This window comes from Symphalangus syndactylus, chromosome 3 (genome assembly GCF_028878055.3).
Source record: "Symphalangus syndactylus isolate Jambi chromosome 3, NHGRI_mSymSyn1-v2.1_pri, whole genome shotgun sequence".
In the NCBI taxonomy this organism is placed as follows: Eukaryota; Metazoa; Chordata; class Mammalia; order Primates; family Hylobatidae; genus Symphalangus; species Symphalangus syndactylus.
In genome coordinates this window covers 96,503,953-96,525,522 of record NC_072425.2, presented here as the reverse complement: position 1 = coordinate 96,525,522, position 21,570 = coordinate 96,503,953, and the positions used below count along the sequence as shown (strand labels likewise).

At 37.3% G+C, this 21,570-nt stretch overlaps 1 long non-coding RNA gene across 2 annotated transcripts in view; it reads left to right on the top strand.

Moving 5' to 3' along the window:
• Positions 1 to 21,570, top strand: part of LOC129479444 (uncharacterized) — a 658,151-nt gene that overhangs the window by 128,458 nt on the left and 508,123 nt on the right. For both annotated transcript variants that reach the window (XR_010120264.1, XR_010120265.1), the window contains exon 3: positions 7,340 to 7,454. This is a non-coding gene — a long non-coding RNA (uncharacterized lncRNA). The remainder of the gene's footprint in view (positions 1 to 7,339; positions 7,455 to 21,570) is intronic.

The window sequence follows — 21,570 nt, the reverse complement described above, 5'->3', positions numbered from 1 at the left end:
ACTCTCTCAAAATTACAGAGTAGAATTTTACATTGTGTTTACCACATTACTATGTAAGGTTTAGGCAAACTGACAGGCTGGGCAGATTAAATTTGCTGATTTAAAAATAAGATTTTTAAGAAAACACCTAGAAAAGAGATAGTGCAAAGAGAGCCATGCTTACCAGGATCAAGTGAAAAATTATGAAAATATTTTCATTTCATTAGTGCTTTTGACTAATGTTCTCAAAATATGGTCAATGTAGAGATGTCACAATTGGAAGAATAAAAACAAAGTGAGAAATTTTGTCATTGACTCATGAATATATAATCTAGTATGTCTTATATGACATTAGATACTATCAAGTAATACTGCAAAATAGCATTTGTGTTCTTCAGAAAAGTTTATGATAGCAAATATCACCTGAATCTCTGTTCTATCAAACAACAAATGTTTATTGCTCACCTACGCTACACCTTTAATGCATGTTGGCAAGAAGTTCTATTCAGATAAAAAGGAGCTCTAGACAGTATTATATGGGCAATTAAATATTCCAGTCTAGAAGTGACACATATCTCTTCTGCTCACAACTCATTGAAATGGCCATACCCATAAAGGGCCAGTAATTTCAATCTTTCTATATGCCAGAAGTTGGGAGAACAATTAATAGTTATCAAAGAACCCTAATGACCACCACAGTACCTAAGAATTTAATTGAGTGGGGCACATAACTGCTATTTGCAAAAAGACATAATAGAAACATTAAAATCTCTAGTCACTTTTCAGCAAACAAACTGATCTGCATCTAAGTTGTCCCAGATACTGCCTTCAAATACCTTAAATGAATAGAAAGAAGATAAAAATAGACATCTATCTATCTATCTATCTATGCAGTTGCAAACAATGTGTCACTTATATTATGGAAACTAAAACACCACAGTATGTTGCGCTATTCATGCCTACACTAGCTCACAAGTATTATTGAAAGTAAAATGATCTTGAATTATAAAACCATAGTGATGCTTTCATGGACAGTGCCATTCACTATTCTAGTCTGTGCTGCCAATAACATATCTCCCCATGCACTAGATTTGGGAAGAAGCAAACAAGAGTTTTGCATAGTTTGATGTCTATCATAAGAGGCTTCTATCATGGATGTGATGAATATGAGAGGGATAAAAATTTTAAAATGAAGTTTCCAGAGAAGAGTTAATTTTTAAAATCTTTTTCTAGCATTACATTGAAAAGTAACATCTGTCATAGAACTCTAACTGGTGAAAACACAGTTGGTATTTTTTAGAGATCAGCTTGAGAATACATTACACACTATTACAATTGCTTGACACATAGTAGTCACTTAGATGTAGTGGTATATATGTTTGTGTATTTGATTGCTTTTAAATAAATAAATGCTATTTTCATCCTCGGGCACAATTCCTTTCAACTGCCACTATCTGGTATTGCAATCAGTGTTGCTCTTTCTCTGTGATCAATACAGAAGATTTATGGATCTTTGAGCAGTTTTTCAAATTAGCTCATGTTAAGGAGTAGGATAAGGTCTCCAGAGTTGTTGAGTCATGAAAAAAGATGAATTTGTGGAAAGTAAAGAAGTCAATGATATGGTTTGGCTTTGTCCCCACCCAAAGCTCATCTTGAATTGTAACTCCCACAATTCCCACATGTCATGTAAGGAATCCAGTGGGAGGTGACTTAATTATGGGGGCAGGTCTTTCCTGAGCTGTTCTCATGATAGTGAGTGAGTCTCATGAGATCTGATGGTTTTAAAAACAGAAGTTTTGACGTTTTTTTTTTCCTTGTAAATTTGTTTAAGTTCCTTGTAGATTCTGAATATTAGACCTTTGTTAGATGGATAGATTGCAAAAATTTTCTCCCATTCTGTAGGTTGCCTGTTCACTCTGATGATAGTTTCATTGGATGAGCTGAAGCTCTTTAGTTTAATTAGATCGCATTTGTCAATTTTGTCTTTTGTTGTAATTGCTTTTGGTGTTTTAGTCATGAAGTCTTTGCCCATGCCTATGTCCTGACCTGAATGGTATTGGCTAGGTTTTCTTCTAGGGATTTTATAGTTTTAGGTTTTCTGTTTAAATCTTAAATCCATCTTGAGTTAATTTTTGTATAAGGTGTAAAGAAGGGGTCCAGTTTGAGTTTTCTACGTATGGCTAGCCAGTTTTCCCAGCACCATTTATTAAGCAGGGAATCCTTTCCCCATTGCTTATTTTTGTCAGGATTGTTGAAGATCATATGGTTGCAGATGTGTGGCATTATTTCTGAGGCCTCTGTTCTGTTCCATTGGTCTATATTTCTGTTTTGGTACCAGTACCATGCTGTTTTGGTTACTGTAGCATTGTAGTATAGATTGAAGTCAGGTAGCATTATTCCTCCAGCTTTGTCCTTTTTGCTTAGGATTGTCTTGGCTATATGGGCTCTTTTTGGGTTTCATATGACATTTAAAGTAGTTTTTTCTAGTTCAGAAAGTGGGCAAAGGATATGAACAGACAGTTCTCAAAAGAAGACATTTAGGTGCCAACAAACATATGAAAAAAGCTTATTATCACTGGAGAAATGCAAGTCAAAACCACAATGTGATATCATCTCACACCAGTTAGAATGGCAATCATTAAAGAGTCTGGAAACAACAGATGCTGGTGAGGATGCGGAGAAAAATGGAATGCTTTTACATTGTTAGTGGGAGTGTAAATTAGTGCAACCATTATGGAAGATAGTGTGGCGATTCCTCAAGGATCTAGAACCAGAAATACCATTTGACTCAGCAATCCCATTACTGGGTGTATACCCAAAGGATTATAAATCATTCTACCATAGAGACACATGGGCCAGATGCAGTGGCTCACGCCTGTAATCCCAGAACTTTGGGAGGCTGAGGTGGACAGATCACGAGGTCAGGAGATCGAGACCATCCTGGCTAACATGGTGAAACCCCATCTCTACTGAAAACAAAAAAAATAGCTGGGCGTGGTGGTGGGCGCCTATAGTCACAACTACTTGGGAGGCTGAGGCAGGAGAATGGCTTGAACCCAGGAGGTGGAGCTTGCAGTGAGCCAAGATCATGCCACTGCACTCCAGCCTGGGTGACAGAGCGAGACTCCATCTCAAAAAAAAAAAAAAAAAAAATACATGCACCTGTATGTTTACTGCAGCACTGTTTACAATAGCAAAGACTTGGAACCAACCCAAATGCCCACGAATGATAGACTGGATAAAGAAAATGTGGCACATATACACTATGGAATATTATGCAGCCATAAAAAAGAATGAGTTCATGTCCTTTGCAGGGACGTGGATGAAGCTGGAAACCATCATCCTCAGCAAACTAACACAGAAACAGAAAATGAGACACCGCGTGTTCTCACTCGTAGGTGGGAACTTATGAGTGAGAACAATGGGAACACATGGACATAGGGAAGGGAACATCACACAGTGGGGCCCATTGAGGGATGGGGAGAAGGTGGAGGGAGAGCATTAGAACAAATACCTAACACACGTAGGTCTTAAATCCTAGATGAGGGGCTGATGGGTGCAGCTAACCACCATGACACATGTATACCTATGTAACAAACCTGCACGTTCAGACATGTATTCCAGAACTTGAAGTAAAATTAAAAAAAAATAAAGTAAAAAAAGGAAGCTTTTTCTGTGCCAGGTCTCTCTTCGCCTGCCGTCATTCATGTAAGATATGACTTGCTCCTCCTTGCCTTCTGCCATGATTGTGAGGGCTCCCCAGCTGTGTGGATTTGTAAGTCCATAAACCTCTTTCTTTTGTAAATTGCCAAGTCTCGGGTATGTCTTTATCAGCAGCCAGAAAGCAGACTATTACAGTAAAGATTTAAAATGGACTGTGATGAGCCAACAATTAAGTTGTGCTACTAAAACCAGTTGCTCCTCTTCCTTCTCTGTTGTCCTTTACCTATGATGCTTAGTACATCTACATAACACCCTAGATCAAGTAAGATTAAAAAGAAGTCTATAATGTGTGAGCGTTCCAGTGGCTTCTAAAATAAAGGAAAAAAGGAAGTCTTCCTTTGTAGTATTGTGGAAGGAAGAGGAGATTTCTATAGGTAGCTGGTGAGGGTGTCCTCTCAAATTTCAGGTCCACCTGGAACTTCAGAATGTGATCTTATTTGGAAATAAAGTCTTTGCAGATGTAATTAGTTAGAATTAAGTCATAAGAAATTAGAATATGCCTTAAATCCAGTATGATTGTTGTTTTTATACTAAGAGAAGCTCCAAATATGTAGAGACACACAGGGAAGAATCTTACATGACAAGAGAGGCAAGGATTGGAGTTATATTGCCACAAGCCTGACATCACCTGAAGCTAGGAAGAGGCAGGGGAGGATTTTTTTCTAGACCATTCAGATGGAGCATGGCTCTGCTAACACCTTGATTTTGGACTTCTGGCCTCTACCACTGTAAGAAATTAAATTCCTACATTTTAGGTAACTTGGTTTGATGGTACCTTGTTATAGCAGTCCTAGGAAACTAATACAAATAAGTATTTTCTGGTTATATGGTGTGTGCAAATCCATGGCGAATTCTATTTTATAATAATCTCTTTGATTATCTTAACTTTTAAGTTCTAATGCTAATTAGATCCACTTATTGACTTATTGATATAGTAAATGGACTACTACTGTATGTTTGTATTGCCTGTGCATGTGTAAAAAACAAGGTATAAATTTGCATAGTACATCTAATAAGTGGCTTTATGTATTACTAGGAAACAATCCATGAATGGTACAAGTGAAGATTACAAAAATTAAGATTTAAATCCTTTTGTTTTTTTTTTTGAGGCGGAGTCTCGCTCTGTCACCCAGGCTGGAGTGCAGTGGCACAATCTCGGCTCACTGCAAGCTCCGCCTCCCGGGTTCACGCCATTCTCCTGCCTCAGCCTCTCCGAGTAGCTGGGACTACAGGCACCCGCCACCACGCCCAGCTAATTTTTTGTGTTTTTAGTAGAGACAGGGTTTCACTGTGTTCTCGATCTCCTGACCTCGTGATCCGCCCGCCTCGGCCTCCCAAAGTGCTGGGATTACAAGCGTGAGCCACTGCGCCCAGCCAAGATTTAAATTCTTAATAATAAAAGCAGGATGGCATAACAGAACACGTGTAAAGATAAAAATCAAAACACTTGAGTTCCAGTGTTGCCACTACAATTTATATGTGCATGACTCTATGCAAGCCATTACATTTTTCCACATCTGTAATCAGAAAATAAAAATGTCAGACTTCCCATTTCACAGGATTGTTTGAGAAATGAACATACTTGAACTACTTTGTTGAAGTGTATTGTAATATGAAGTTTATTATATTTATTAGATAATTAAGAAGGTACTTGAATGAAATATATATAACTCACATTTGCAATCCATATGTTCTGGTATGATGGCAAATCACTGTTCAATCAATGTGCTTATCTTAATGGCTTAGAGAGAAGCTTATCAGAGACAAAATTATTTTCATAATTCAGGTTGTCATTTTTGGAAGGTTATCTAGAGCCATTTTGCAGACCTGAGAACAAGTGGATGAGTGGCATCTGCAATTTGTAACTTTGGCTTTTCAGTGCACAAACACAGGACCAATAATTCACAAAATCTACAAGTATTTTTTTCACACTTCACAGAAATATTTCTGAAAAGTTTTATGCCAACAGTTGGACCTCATCTTTCTAATCTGCTTTTTAGCAAAAAGTGAAAACAGTGGTGCTGTTATCCAGGGATTTCCTAGAAGAACTGATGAAATGTCAGGCTAGTCATTTGCTTGCTTTGTTGATTGCAGAGAGGGCATTTTTTCTTGTTCAGTTTTTGACTTTTATCAATTAACACAGACAACATGATAAAGGGGAAGAAAGCCAATGATATCTTCATGCATGCAGAATTAAGAAAAATTTATGAACATTGGTACTTTTCAAAAGATAATTTGTCTTCATTTCCATCATTTTGTGTGTACTACTGGCATTTTGACACCTGCAGATTTTGGCTTGGCCTGTATTGAACAGATGCACACTCCATCACACATGGGTATGGTTTTTAGGCAATGCATTTTTCCTTCACAAGCATGTCACCCACCCACCGGAAAGAGCTGAATATCACCATTGATTCTGTATATTTCTTTCAAATCATACTTTGTATTTTATTTCTGCTCATTAATATGATAGTTAAAAATCTTATCTTCTGTACCCTACCTTTTAAAAATCTAGGTTTCAATATTATTTACTTCCTTTTTTTTCTCTCATTTACTTCTTTTTATATTCATTGGTAAGAAATTGTAAATTGTAACAGAATGAGTGGAAAATCAATGAATACCCCGTTGGTTAAAATCTCCATTATGGCTTTTTAATATATTTAATAACATGGGGATAATTAAGTGCCACTTAATGTCAACTGATTTTATTTAAAAAGCATTTTTTTATATTTTTCATAATTTGGTTTCAACTTTGTAGACACCATTTGCTTTATGTTTTATGAATTTTGAGGACATACTTAAAACTAACAATAACATTATTAAAATATGAAAATATTGATACCATTAGCTAAAGCTTATCCACTAGGAGGAGCTGAGTGCTTTATCAAGTATATGTGAAATTTATGTCTAAAAACATTTAGTAAAATATTATCAGTATGTTGAGATTAATACTGATAAAAGTAACATTAAGTTGAGATAAATTGAATGCCATTATGATTATATAATAACTCGGAAGCAAAAAGTACGGAGTAAATTTTATTGTATGCTTCCAGCTAATTAGATTACCAAGTGGTTTGAAGTAACTAAAATAAAATTCTACATATGTGATTTTTTTTTTTTTTTTTGAGACGGAGTCTCGCTCTGTCACCCAGGCTGGAGTGCAGTGGCGCAATCTCGGCTCACTGCAAGCTCCGCCTCCCGGGTTCACGCCATTCTCCTGCCTCAGCCTCTCCGACTAGCTGGGACTACAGGCGCCTGCCACCACGCCCGGCTAATTTTTTTTTTTTTTGTACTTTTTAGTAGAGACGGAGTTTCACCGTGGTCTTGATCTCCTGATCTCGTGATCCGCCCGCCTCGGCCTCCCAAAGTGCTGGGATTACAAGCGTGAGCCACCGTGCCCGGCCCATATGTGATTTTTTTAACATCAAAGATCCTTGTAAATTTTTTGTACATTTACAAAATTAAACTGCGTTATAACCAATTTAGTAGAAAATAGATCTAAAAGGATATCGAAAAATGCAGGGCAGGGAGTCTGTCTGAATATGCTGTGATTCTGGGGGCTGCCCAATTCGTGAATCATTCATTGCTCAGTTAAACTCCTTTACATGTAATTTGATTGAAGTTTTTCTTTTAACAGATGGTGTCAGAAGCGGGGTTCAAAGTAGAGCTTTAATGACCCCCAGAAGTGCTGAGTGAACAAGCAGGGTACCTGCAAGAACCCACTTGTGTCCTTTGATCTCTCAGAGCAGTGGGTAAGTTCTCTCTCAGATTTTGGAGTGCTACAGATTTGTGTTTTGAGCTTTCTGATTTTCTTTGAGCAAATTTCTGTTCTAAACTGGGTTTGGAAGTAACAACAGAAACTGGACTGAGTCCAGGATCAGATTTGATCTGGTAATTAACTGGCTTGGATCTAGTTAGAGGCCTCTTACATCTGACTGGGTCAGAAAGAAACTGGTAGTAAATGGTAATATTGTGTCCAGAATTGGTGGGTTCTTGGTCTCACTGACTTCAAGAAGGAAGCTGCGGACCCTCGCGGTGAGTGTTACAGCTCTTAAGGTGGCACATCTGGAGTTTGTTCCTTCTGATGTTCCGATGTGTTCGGAGTTTCTTCCTTCTGGTGTGTTCACAGTCTCGCTGGCTCAGGAGTGAAGCTGCAGACCTTCGCAGCGAGTGTTACAGCTCTTAAGGTGGCGCGTCTGGAGTTGTTCGTTTCTCCCGGTGGGCTCGTGGTCTCGCTGGCTTCAGGAGTGAAGCCGCAGACCTTTGCGGTGATTGTTACAGCTCATAAAAGCAGTGTGGACCCAAAGAGTGAGCAGTAGCACGATTTATTGCAAAGAGCAAAAGAACAAAGCTTCCACAGTGTGGAAGGGGACCTGAGTGGGTTGCAACTGCTGGCCCGGCAGCCTGCTTTTATTCTCTTAATTGGCCCGACCCACATCCTGCTGATTGGTAGAGCCGAGTGGTCTGTTTTGACAGGGCGCTGATTGGTGCGTTTACAATCCCTGAGCTAGACGCAAAGGTTCTCCATGTCCCCACTAGATTAACTAGATACAGAGTGTCGACACAAAGGTTCTCCAAGGCCCCACCAGAGTAGCTAGATACAGAGTGTCCATTGGTGCATTCACAAACCCTGAGCTAGACACAGGGAGCTGATTGGTGTGTTTACAAACCTTGAGCTAGATACAGAGTGCTGATTGGTGTATTTACAGTCCCTGAGCTAGACAGAAAGGTTCCGCACGTCCCTACCAGACTCAGGAGCCCAGCTGGCTTCACCCAGTGGGTTCCGCACCGGGGCTGCAGGTGGAGCTGCCTGCCAGTCCTGTGCCGTGCACCTGCACTCCTCAGCCCTTGGGTGTTTGATGGGACTGGGCGCCGTGGAGCAGGGGCGGCGCTCATCGGGGAGGCTCGGGCTGCACAGGAGCCCACGGAGCAGGTGGGAGGCTCAGGCATGGCGGGCTGCAGGTCCTGAGCCCTGCCGCACGGGAAGGCAGCTAAGGCCTGGTGAGAAATCGAGCACAGCGCTGGTGGGCTGGCACTGCTGGGGGACCCAGTACACCCTCCGCAGCCGCTGGCCCGGGTGCTAAGCCCCTCATTGCCCAGGGCCGGCAGGGCCAGCTGGCTGCTCCAAGTGCAGGGCCCGCCAAACTCACACCCATCCAGAACTCCAGCTGGTCCACAAGCGCCACACGCAGCCCCAGTTCCCGCTCGCGCCTCTCCCTCCACACCTCCCTGCAAGCTGAGGGAGCAGACTCCGGCCTTGGCCAGCCCAGAAAGGGGCTCCTACAGTGCAGCAGTGGGCTGAAGGGCTCCTCAAGTGCCGCCAAAGTGGGAGCCTAAGCAGAGGAGGTGCCGAGAGCGAGTGAGGGCTGTGAGGACTGCCAGCATGCTGTCACCTCTTAATATTGTTGGGGTTGTTAAGTTTGGCTTTCGAAAATTTGCAGGGATTTTTGTGTTCTACCCCTTTGTTTCATTTTTCTTGCATTCTTAGGTAGAAAAATCTTTGGCTAAGGCAATCAAGGGAACCTGAGAGTAAAGCCAATATTTTAGGTAAAAATGGGGTCCTTAATTTCTGAAAAACTGATTTCCTTTCAACTTAAACATTAGGCTCAGGAAGCAACAAAGTCTTACAGAAATGGTGAAATCTTACTAAAGATAACTTACAGTGGAACATTCTGAATGAATAACAATGTATTGAAGTGAATTTAAAAACGAGGGCTCCCCAAAATTAAATCTACTGACTTTTTAGCTTAGTTACTATTCTGATCCAAAGGAAATAGACTGCAACATCCATTGGCTGACTTTGGATAAGTACCGCTGTACATTTCACCTGAGTAAAGGATGGGATTGGATTAGAGGTCCTCTCCTCAGTAAAGTCCCTCTAGGTTAAAATGGATTAAAGGTGACAGGGCCCAACCAGGGGCAAATTTTAACTTTTCCAATTCAATGTTGGGTGCTAAGCAGAGTGGCTAATGTCTATGTTTTGTCACACATATTTTGCTCTGGCCAGAATGGAAAATGTTAATTTGGTTACTACATAAAGCTCCTTGGGCAGCATCTTGCAAAATGAGGAGGATTTTGCCTGTGGTTCCATGATTTTCCATTGTGATGCAGCTTGGTCCCCGGAGGTATGGTGTGGCAAACAGGGTTGCTAGGGCTGCTCATGGAAGATGAATCCAGAAACCTGATATACTGGCAAAAGGGTAAGAATTTCCTGCCAGTCAGGCTTCTGGTCTCTCTTTCTCTGTGCAAACCAGTTGAATGAATGATAAAAATCACTGTTTATCTCCTCTGTAAAGTTTTGATTAATGTGAAAAAGGATTCTGAGGCTAGTCTTAAACTGTGGTGAATCTGATGTATTTTGTGCTATGAATTTGTCTCTGTGTCATTCTGTCATTAATAGGGGTATCTTAGGATACCTTAGGATATATGGGCTTAGGACCCCATAAGCTCACTATTCAAGGTGGCCTCGCAAGCTGGTCAGTTACAAACTTTGCTGCAGGTCTCTGAAAAAACAAAAGAAAAACTGGATGAGGTCTGCATCTTGTTTTTGTCCTTGGGAGCTTAACCTTGTTACCATATGTCAGTACTTTCTTTTGGTTTCTGCCATTTTACAGTGGTGGCCCAGGTTCAATCTTGGCTTAGGAAATGAGTACTTTCTGATTGGTATCTGTGTGACATTTACTATTTGATAGTTCTCTTCCCCTCCATGAACAACTTCTGTCTTCCCTTCTTGAATTTTTCTGTCTTCAAGCTACCTTTGAAGATTCTAGATATTGTTAAAAACTACCTGTGTTCCCATCCCTGTTTCTTGAAGGATGCACCCTAAAGCAAGTAATCCAATTAAGAAACTTCAAAACTGGCAAGTGAAAAATCTTACAACTACCAGATCTTCTTCTGTCTGTCTGTGTAGTTATGTATGTGTTATGTGTGTGATGTTTATATAAAAGAACTCTAATTAACTGGCTTAAAGAAAATAAGTGCTTAAATCAAATATTTTGAAAGAAAAATAAAAACTAATTCTTTTTAGTTCACATAACTTTAGTAATCTTTGGGAAATAAAAAGTTTTAAAGATTATTGGTAAAATAAGGACATTTAGTCTAAATTAGGCAGGTCAGATATTAGGTATTCCAAAGACTTTAAGGTCATAAACTGCTGTGACTTTTGAGAATTGTTCAATTTACCTACCATGAACACATTAGATTCTAGATAAGGCCTTGGGACATGTTGAATTAGCCATGCCCCCTAGCTATGCCAAGAAGGTTATACAGAAAAGAGTTTATATAAGAGAAGATCCCATATGGTAAATTCATGTCCTAAATTAAAATAACTGGTTGTTTAAAAAGAGGAATGTTTAGGACAAGCCAGAAAATCCAAGCATGTCGTGGATGCTCTGTGTAAGTCATGAAATGATTGATGAAAGGAAATTTATGCACCAAAAGTAAAAGTTCCTAAGAGTTACCATTATAACATGAAATTAAGACTATTAAAAAATAGTTTTAATAACACATGCAAGGTGTATGAGGAGCGTGAAATGTGTTTTTGGTTAAAGATTATAAGAAGGCAGCCAGGTGCTATGTCTCAAGCCTTAATCCCAGCACTTTGGGAAGCTGAGGTGGGAGGATCATTTGAGGTCAGGAGTTCAAGACTAGCCTGGCTAACAAGGTGAAACCCCCATATCTACAAAAAGTACAAAAATTAGCCCAGCGTGATGGCACACACCTCTAATTCCATCTACTCGGGAGGCTGAGGCAGGAGAATCTCTTGAACTCCGGAGGTGGAGGTTGCAGTGAGCCAAGATTGCACCACTGAACTCCTGCCTGAGTGACAGTGAGACTCTGTCTCAAAAAAAAAAAAGATTATAAGAAGTCATGGGGATGTAAATCTTTGCTAGAGGGTTAAAAGATTGTTTTAACTTAGATAAATCTAAAAATGTGAACAAGTTGTGGAAGGGTTGTAAAAATTAATCTTGTAAAAGAAACTAGTAAGATGAGATGTGCACATTATTTTTATTATCATTACATTGGAATATATAATAAAATAATTATACAACTCACTGTAATGTAGAATCAGTGGGAGCCGTGAGCTTGTTTTCCTGCAACTAGATGGTCCCATGTGGGGGTGATGGGAGACAGTGACAGATCATCAGGCATTAGGTTCTCATAAGTAGCATGCAACCTCAATTCCTCACATGTGCAGTTCACAATAAGATTCATGCTCCTGTGAAAATCTAATGCCACCACTGATCTGACAGGAGGCAGCACTCAGGTGGTAATGAGAACAATGGGGAGCTGCCCTAAATACAGATGAAGCTTTGCTTGCTTGCCCTCTGCTTACCTCCTGCTGTGTGGCCTGGTTCCTACGAGGCCATGGACTGATACCAGTATATGGCTGGGGGGTTAGGGACCCCTGCTCTAAATAAAAGTATCCATTTATGTATTTGTACATTAATTTTTTTAACTTAAAAGAGCTTCTAAGTTTCACAACATACTGTCACCTTAGTTCCTAAGAGTAGAATTAAAATGTTTCCAGGATCTACTAAAAATGCGGAAGAAATAATTTTTGCACAGCTTAGAGATAATGAATCAATAAGATAACCAGATTCTTAATTTCAATTCAATATATCAGAACATCCTTCTTGATTTTTATTTAGTCTGAAATGTAATTTCACTCTTGGTTATTTGAGAAATTAATGTTTCTCATCTTACGGAAACCATATAATAAGCCTTCCCATTCTCTCTCAGTCTTAATGCCACACTGACCTATGTAATTTCAGGTAACAGACAAGCTGTCAAAAGGAGTATATTGGCTAAAAATCACAGATTCACTTTTTAAATGTAGCAAATGCCAAAGATAGTTTCCAACTTTAAGTCAAGTTTTATGAAATTATTATACCCCATTTAACATTTTCTTATGCTTTTAAAAAATGAAATGATAATTCCTTGACCATGATTACACCAAATTTGACTTATGAACATGAATCAACATGGTGTCATAAAGTACCGAGGACTCAAAAGTAGAATGACATAGTATAGGTGTAACAGCACTACCTGTTTCAGCTTTCAATATATTATTCCTCTTAACATTTTCCTTTAAGATGAACACGTTGATTTCAAAAATTAAATGAAAATTCTTATCGACATTGATAATTATTATATAGTCCACTGTAGATTTTCAGAATAATGAAACTGGATTCACCCTTGATGGAATGAATCCACCAAACTTATTGTGATTAATTTCTGTCTCAAGAAAATAGAGTGCTGATCATAAATCAAGTTACATCTTAATGAAGTAAACAGAGGAAGGGAGGCAGTTAGATTCAGGTGTTTGATTTGAGCAAAATGGCATTCTAGTTTACTAAACAGAAATTAAGGATGATTTCAAATCTTCCAGAGAAAGATTGCTTACATAAAGATTCAAAATCTACACAACAATATTTGGTTCTGAGGCAAGTGGATGCTTTGAACACTAATACACATAAGTTCCCCTGGGCAGGTTAATTTGTTTAGATGTCTATAGATGTCAAAAGTATGTTTGTGATACCAGGTCTTTCATAATAAATCTTCAACAGAAGGTCATAAAAGGCGTTTAGAAGATATTGTCAGATACAGAAAACCAATTTTACATAAACATCTAATTCTAATAATGTCCTCCAAAAGAGGCTCCAGAAAACTGCTTTTAAAATTCTAGTACTTTGGAAATGTTCTACATTCAATGGTATTGCAAACTACACGGAGGAGAAATCATATCTTTAATTAAACTGATAGACCAGTCATGAAAATTTGGCTTTACAATGAGGGGACAAGATGTATAAGAATTGGATGAAACAAAATTCATTACGTCAGCAACACATAAAACATCTAATCTTTTACAAACCAAATCATATTAATATTTATGAAGTTTCTCTTAAAAATATACTAGGTACAGTGATGGGAACACACTGTCACTGCTGCTAAATAATTTTTGATGGCAAACATTCACACATTAATTTCCATATCTCCAAATTATTATATACTCTAACATATAGTAGGATTAGTAAATATTTATATTAATAGAATGAATTAGTAAACCTATTTACTAAAAAAGTATTTTTATCACTCATAGATTAAAAATCTTTCAATAATAAGACAAAGCTATTACTAGAGATTCATACAAATTTTTATAGAATTCATTTATTCACTAATTCAGAGAAAAGTTATTTAACATCTACCATGTGCTAAATTTTGCAGAATTTGTGTGGAAATAAATTATATTTTCCTCTTAAAGGCCTTGGGTTAGCCTATTTAGGCTCATAGTTTACGTCAAACCTGGATTATTTTTATATTTCCTGAGGACAAAATTATTTGTGAGATCTGTTTTTAGATTTTCTTCTGATTCCAGTTAATTATTCTGCTAAAGTCATCCTATATTCTGTGTACTAATGATGAGTGATTATGAAAGGTTCAGTTACATCAAATAAATGATAATATCTTAAAGGGATAGAAGCCATGAATGTGCTACATATAGCTATAGGGGAAGTGCTTTAAAATAACAGCAGACTCATAATAAATTTGCCAGGGTTTAGATCACATAATTCCATAGAATAGTCCTTAACTACAGATTAATATTTAATTCAACACAATTAAATAAAGAAATATTTTTGTATCTCATATCTCTCCTTTGTATAAAACCCTCTTCTATATACTATGGTGGATATATGTCACATCTTGCAAAGTCCTTAATGCTGAGCAGTTAAGAAAAACTAACATTATTTGAAAACAAAACTATTATCAAGAACTGTTCTAGATATTTTACCCTTATTATCTCTGAAACCCCACCATAGTCATGAAAGATGAATGCTTTCATCCCTGATTTACAGATGACAATTACTGTTCACTCATTGAGACTCAAATCTAGACTGACACCGATATCCACCTTCCCAAACCTCATGGAAGCACAAGAATCCTATATAGAACAAACATAATATTTAAAAATCAAGTAATAGCAAGAGAAACAAAACATGAGGCAGCATTTTAACAAATAATAAAATAAGTAGTAATTACTGCTATGGAAGAAGTCAGTAAAAATTGGTGTGGTCAAGAGACTTCAAGGAAAAATTAATGGAGAAGTGTTTAGATTACAAGTCAGGGGTTGGAAATCAGTAAAGTCTAAGCAGACACGATAATAAGCATGGATTGTTTGGGATATTGCAAGAGGCTAACTTTTGAGAGTTCAAAAAATGTTGTCAATATATTTTGTGGACAACTTGAATGACAGAGTATGGAATTCAGAGTTATTCTTACAGCTAAAGGAAGTTGATAAGGGTTGTTAAACCAACAACTAAGAGAGTGCTGGCAACTAATGAGACACTGCTATTTAAAATCATGAAAACTGAGACAGGCAGACCAGTTAGAAGACAACTGCAGCACTTCAGGCATGGGTTTGTGAGGACAGGTTGAGCACACAAAAAAAATTTTAAAAAGAGAAAAATATCTGTGAAAGAATCAATGGTACTTGGGACTGGGAGTTGGGTGGGAGGAGTATGATATGGTTCAAGATCTATTCATCTAATGTAGTTATGAGTCCAAAATCTTCCAAAAGGATATTAAATGCTCTTTTTTCACTAATTGGCTATGACATCCTGCCAGGTGTTCCCTAGCTATACAGTAAATCTGCCAAAATTCCTGTCTACTGAAGAAGCATCCATAAATTTGTCCCAGGTGTTTGTGGAGTATGATGGGGAGGGTGTAGAAGTGCAGAAAATGTTACCTAGAAATGATCTTTGTGGTTTTTAATTTGATAGGAAGCCTTCCTTTGACTGGAAATGGAGTATAATAGATAGAGGTGAACTTTAGCTAAATGCTAGCCAAATGAATGTCCATCAGGGATGCTAAAATATTGTCTAGAATCTACGCTCATATACAGATTCTGTTGCTTGAAAGGATGGGAGCAGAGACAAATGTCATTAAATTTCCCCCTTCTTTACTATGATGATTATTCAGATATTCAGTGTGATTGATGCTGAAGTTAGGAAGACATGCTACTGGGAACTTGATGCACCACTTGTTTGGGTCATCCCTAGGGACGCAGTTACGTTTTCCCTTTTTTCTAATGATGCCATAATGTTCTTATGTGCTTCTGCCTCTAATTTTAAGTTCTTGCTCTTTCTCCCCATGCATACACACACACACACACACACACACACACACACACACACACACACAAACATACACCATGGAAGACATTAACATTATCATATCTAAGAAGGAGATGGTGGAGGTCTTATGTAGCCCATCATTCAGCCTCCACACATTATACTAGAACCAGGTGGTTGATGACAATCATTACTCATCAAAAGGGCTGGACTAGGGTTCTTTGAGTCCTGACTGCAAGTTAATCAACCTCCTTGCATGTTGAGGTTGGAAATATTTAAGTAGTTCTGAAAATTGGTGTTATTCAGTGGAGAATGGCTCCACCTCAAGTCATCTACACTCTTGCCTCTCAAAGTGTGATCCGTGGACAAGCTGCTTGACATTCTCACATCAAAACTTGTAGAAATCAGAGCCTCAGGCCCCACCCCAGAACTACTACATCAAAATCTACATTTGACATGATCTGTGGTGATTCGTGTGCATATTAAAAACAGAGACATATCCTTGCAGCTACTTTGATCATCACTTTTCATCTTACATATTCAACCAGTCCTGTGTGATATGATTCTAATCCCTAATATAGCTTGCTTCTCACTCACTCAGGACACTTCTTGAGGCAATGTAGACTCTTGTATGACAGATGTTATAGCACCATTGCTTGTGGTAAATCCATACTCTCAAGTAAAATTTATTAGCTGCCTTTCTTCACCCCTTAAAAGGTAACCCAAATCACCATGACAAGAAGGAGAACTAGGCACACATGGTAAAGATGTTCAAAAGATTTTATTTGCAAACCCAGATCTCAACATAGCACATTATCATGGCTATATGGGCAGAAATTTGTCATAACTGCTATTTTTAGTGAAGTCCACCTATGACATTGCTTCAGAAATGTGTCTCAAAGGTGAGACACTTGATCTAAAAATATGTATAAAATGTATGTTCTTATGGGGCTAGGTGGATATTGATTCTGACTAAATTAAGCCTCTCAACTACTGTGGGAAAAATACTTAAACATTGCTTGTGACATCACATTAACCTGACTAAATTAAGCCTCTCAACTACTGTGGGAAAAATACTTAAACATTGCTTGTGACATCACATTAACAATGAATAATTCAGCTGAATTCAGTGTAAGAAAGATGTTTAATTTGAAGCTTTTGCCACATGAAATAAAAATGTGTTAAGAAACTTACTTTTGAGTAGCAAACATCAAGCATTATCTTTATCCTTTAATCAAAAACTAGTGGAATTAGAAGAAAATGCATAAGATATTGAACTATATCAAATATTTCATTATACATATCTATTACACATATTTTCCCTGTATATTCTGTTAAAATGCTTGAGTTTTACATCAAATTGCATGATGAATCAGTGTATAAAGAAATATGTAGGTCACAGAATGACCAACTGTAGAACAAGATTCCAAATTGTAATACCTCACATTTCAAAACCGGCTGCTGATAATTTGACTAGTTTATATTTCTTTGGCATCAGCAGCAGTTCTGCTAAGGCAAAGTAAATGTCATAAAATGTTTTGTTTTCCAGCAGCCATAGGCAAATAATTGGCATCTGTTTTCTGTTGTCTAGCTGCAGTTGCGATTTCTGAAACAGAAGCTTCCATTCCTCATCTAATAACTTGTTGATTTGGGACCCTCAAGGGACCAAAAAACAAACCAAAAAAAAAAAAAAAAGGAAAAAGGAAAACTTGTTTGAGGGAAGAAAAAAATCAAACCCTGAAAACATTTGGGCTTCATAGTGCATTCCATCATAGAATGGACTCATCTGTGTCTCCAAAAATAAACAAGAACAGGAAATAAGTAACTCTTCTTGTTAAACCTGAAACAATGAAGTTTCTATATTGCAAAGTTTAAAAGAGACAAAAGGTCCTCTTAAAATAATTTTGTTCTAATTCACCTTCAAATACTTTTTGACAAGAGCAAAATGTGTTACTTTTATAAGAAAAAGAAGAGAGCTAAAGCCTCCAGAGTGGAGAAATTGGGTTTGCCTTGAATTTCAACATTTTTAAAAGCTCAGTTAAGTGGGGGATGTGATTATTTGTAGAGCAGGAAAGGCACTTACAAATGCAACTGTAGGAGGCTCTCTCTTTTTAATGTTTAAGAGCAGATAAAACGCCACTTTCACTGACTTCAGGCGTTCTTCTGGCTCAGGACTAGGCCATTAATAGTCATTAACACTCTTTCAAATGTATTGCCAGAGTGGTAATGAAATCAACACCTTCTCATTTTTATACTGAAGCTCTGCCAAAGAGCATTTGGTCTTGTCACTACATAGCTATGTGCTGTGCGATGTGCTTGCTACTTAAGATATCAACGTAAACACTGAATAAAAACATAAATCTTTTATGATGTTGGGGCATGTTGCCATTATATTGTAAATCAATGTAGATCAATTATTCAAACCTAGCCCATTGTTTAACGGATGGAGGGCAGACAAGCCAGTTGCAGTGTAAACTGGGTCTATTTTCCTATTCAGAGTTGAACATCAATTTAGGTTTTTCAAACAAATCATTAGCTGAAAAGCTATCCTTAGAAATTTGATTCCATGCCATGTTCCCACCATTTGTCATTTAGGGAAATGTCTCAAAGAATCGGTTAATATGATGAGTACCTTTTTTTTTTTCCCATAAAAGAAGACATAATCTAATCTTAAGTGTTGATGGTCTGCAAGTTTTAGTTTAAATTAGATGCACAGATTTAGCAGTTGCTGCTCTACCTCACCTTCCTTTATAATTATGCAATATGAATAATTTATGCTGAATTTGGTAATATAGGATACTATTTCTGGGAAGGGAAGGACAGACTGACAGATGATAGAAAGGAAAGAAAGGAGGGAAGGGAAGAAAGAAAGAAGCCTTCCTTTTAACCTACTTTATTTAGAATTTCATTCTCTTTCCTTTTCTTCCTGATTTTCCTTCATTATTGAAACATATTTGTAGGTTGGAAAAATACCTTCCCTTCCTAAGTCCCCCAAAGCTATAACGTGGAAAAAAGAAAAAAGTTAGCAAGGGGAACGAAGACATCTGTGTTCACCCCTTTCCAGCACAGACCACAACTGCTTACTCCATAACCAAGTTGTGGTAAACCTGCCCTACTTAATGTTATTCCTTTCTGGCCTCTTCTTCCTTTGAGCCCTATCATGGGAGAACCATCCACTTCCTTTCAGCCACAAATATCTAGGAGGTTCCAGGTATTTGTGTTGTCCTCAGAAGTTTTTTTTATATCTAAACTATGTTTTCAAAACCTAATTATTATAATTTACAAGGGCATCATGCTTTCTCACAGAGGGTCTAAGTAGATAATAGAAGAGATTGAGGGGCATGAAATAAACTTTTCTAACCTAATCTATAATTTATTTTAGCTATTACCAGTGTCTTCAAGAGAATTGTTCACTCATTTTGTGGGCCAGTAAGATTGAGAAACTCTGTGTACTCATTCTGTTTTGCTTTAGCACAAGAACATAACATACGTATTCTGTTGTTCCTGAGTCCCAAGCAGTACAATAGATACTAGATCAACAGGGAAGAGGCCTTGTCCTGTGGAATTCATGGTTCTAGAGGAACAGAGAAAATGTTTACATAAGCAATAGATTATAATATATTTTGAAATTAAGTGATGTGACATGTGGTATGAATAAAGTACTATAGGAGCAGTAAGAGTTTTGTAAAAGGCCTCATTTGGCCACATGGCATCTACCTATTTTTCTACTGCAGCTATCCAAATACATGCTTATATTGGCAGAGAGAATGCAGATGGAGAGCAGTCAGCTTTAGAGTGGGAAGAAAACTAGTGAATTGGAGACTTAGAGCCAGCATTTTGAGGAATGTCATTGAGAAAAGCATAGCCTTCCATGCAGAGAATCTGAGGGAGATCCTGAATCACGTGCTGTACTTTGAAAATGTACACAAAGACTCTGCTCCATGAAGCCAGCAACCAAGCCAAGGGGATGTTAAAACCATGAATTCAAAGAAAGATGATTTTAAGAGTTACCACCAACTATTCACTCCAGAGAGACTGGAGATGGAGGTCAAAAAGCACCCCCTATCTTTACCTCATGGAAAGCCTGCAGTCACTACATTGTGTTGTGTATCTTTAGGATTTATCAACTTTGAAACCATGAGTGATTAAATATTAAATATGGTATTTCAGGATCTATGCTAAAATGAACTAATTTCCAGATGGATTGCATAAATGACCGTAAAATTAATCGGTTAATTAATTTTACTTAAAATTAATCGGTTAATTAATTTTACTTAAAATTAATCATATAAAATTAATTATATAAGCTCTTAAAATATTATTGACAATATTTGAAGATCTTATATAAAGGCCTGTCCATTTAAACGTTTTCAAAGTCTGTGTCCTCTGGCCATAGATAATATTTGTAAAATCTCTTATACAATTGCAATTTTCATATGAAGAGCTCACATTTTCAGAAACGCTTAGCTTCTCATACTAAAGTGTCTTTCATATTTACCCTGAAAGAAAAATCCCCCCCCCCAATTTATCCTTGTTCTGTATAGAAGTGACACACAATGTTTTCCTTTGATTATTAGAGAAGAAAACGGTAATATTTAAAAATAACCTAATTACCGTTAAAGCCTTGCTCGGACACAAAAATTATAAGGGATATGCAGGCAGAAATAATATAATTTACTATATTATGAAATTTTTGGTTTCCCTGTTAAATAAAATGTATTTGACCTAATGAGCCCTCTTACAGACATTTCTCCTGACTCCTCTTACCTTTGATTTCAAGTATGCACACTCTACCTTAGAGTTCTTCCTTTTCTTGAGCTGCCTAAGTGAACAAATTTCAAAGAAGAGAAGAGTCCTCCAGGGTAATCTTAGAGGATATCTACTTAAGTATGAAAAAGAGAATACGGAAACTCTAAGATGTTTCCTGTAATTATTAATAAATAACTGAAAACTCAAGGATTGGCATAAAGACGCTCCTTCTCAAGTCACAATATTCTTGCATGAATATTGGGTATATTGTATAATGAAATGTATATTAAACAGTGTCTGTGGCGAGAAAGCATGTGTATATAACCACTCTGAGTTTTGTATATGTCTGTTTTTCTAAAACATTGCCTTCTGGGTACATATTAAAATTTGTCATCAAAAACTGTATTTTAATTTCACAAGCATATTTACCTTACAGCTTGTGGTCATATTAAAGTGGGTCGTTACAGTGAAAACATTCATTTTTTTAGAATACACTTAGGTACATTTAGAAAAGATATTTGGGATTTTAATAATTCCCTGTGAAAGATATTAAATATTAAGACCTACCAAAACACAGCAATCACATATCAGAAACTGATAGTATATTTAAATATAATCAAAATACAAAATAGCTATTTTTCTACAAAATGTGACTACCAAATTATCCTAGCACAAGTTTCTGGGAGGCTCTCTACCCTCATTTTATAATTAGGAGAATTAAGTGCCAAGAATGGCCACATAGCCAGTTAATGGGGAGCAGCAGTAAAACATGGTTTAATGGTATTGTTTCTATAGCTACCCATCTCTAAATAAATGCTGAGGCTGCCAGAAACTACTCATTTCAACATTTATCTTGTATATTGACATACTTAGGCATTTTACAATTTTCATGCAAAATTATTTTTAATAGTATTATAAGCAAAAAAAACCCATGAAAACTAGTCTGAGGATATTATATAATTTATTAAGAAAATGTATACATCATGTA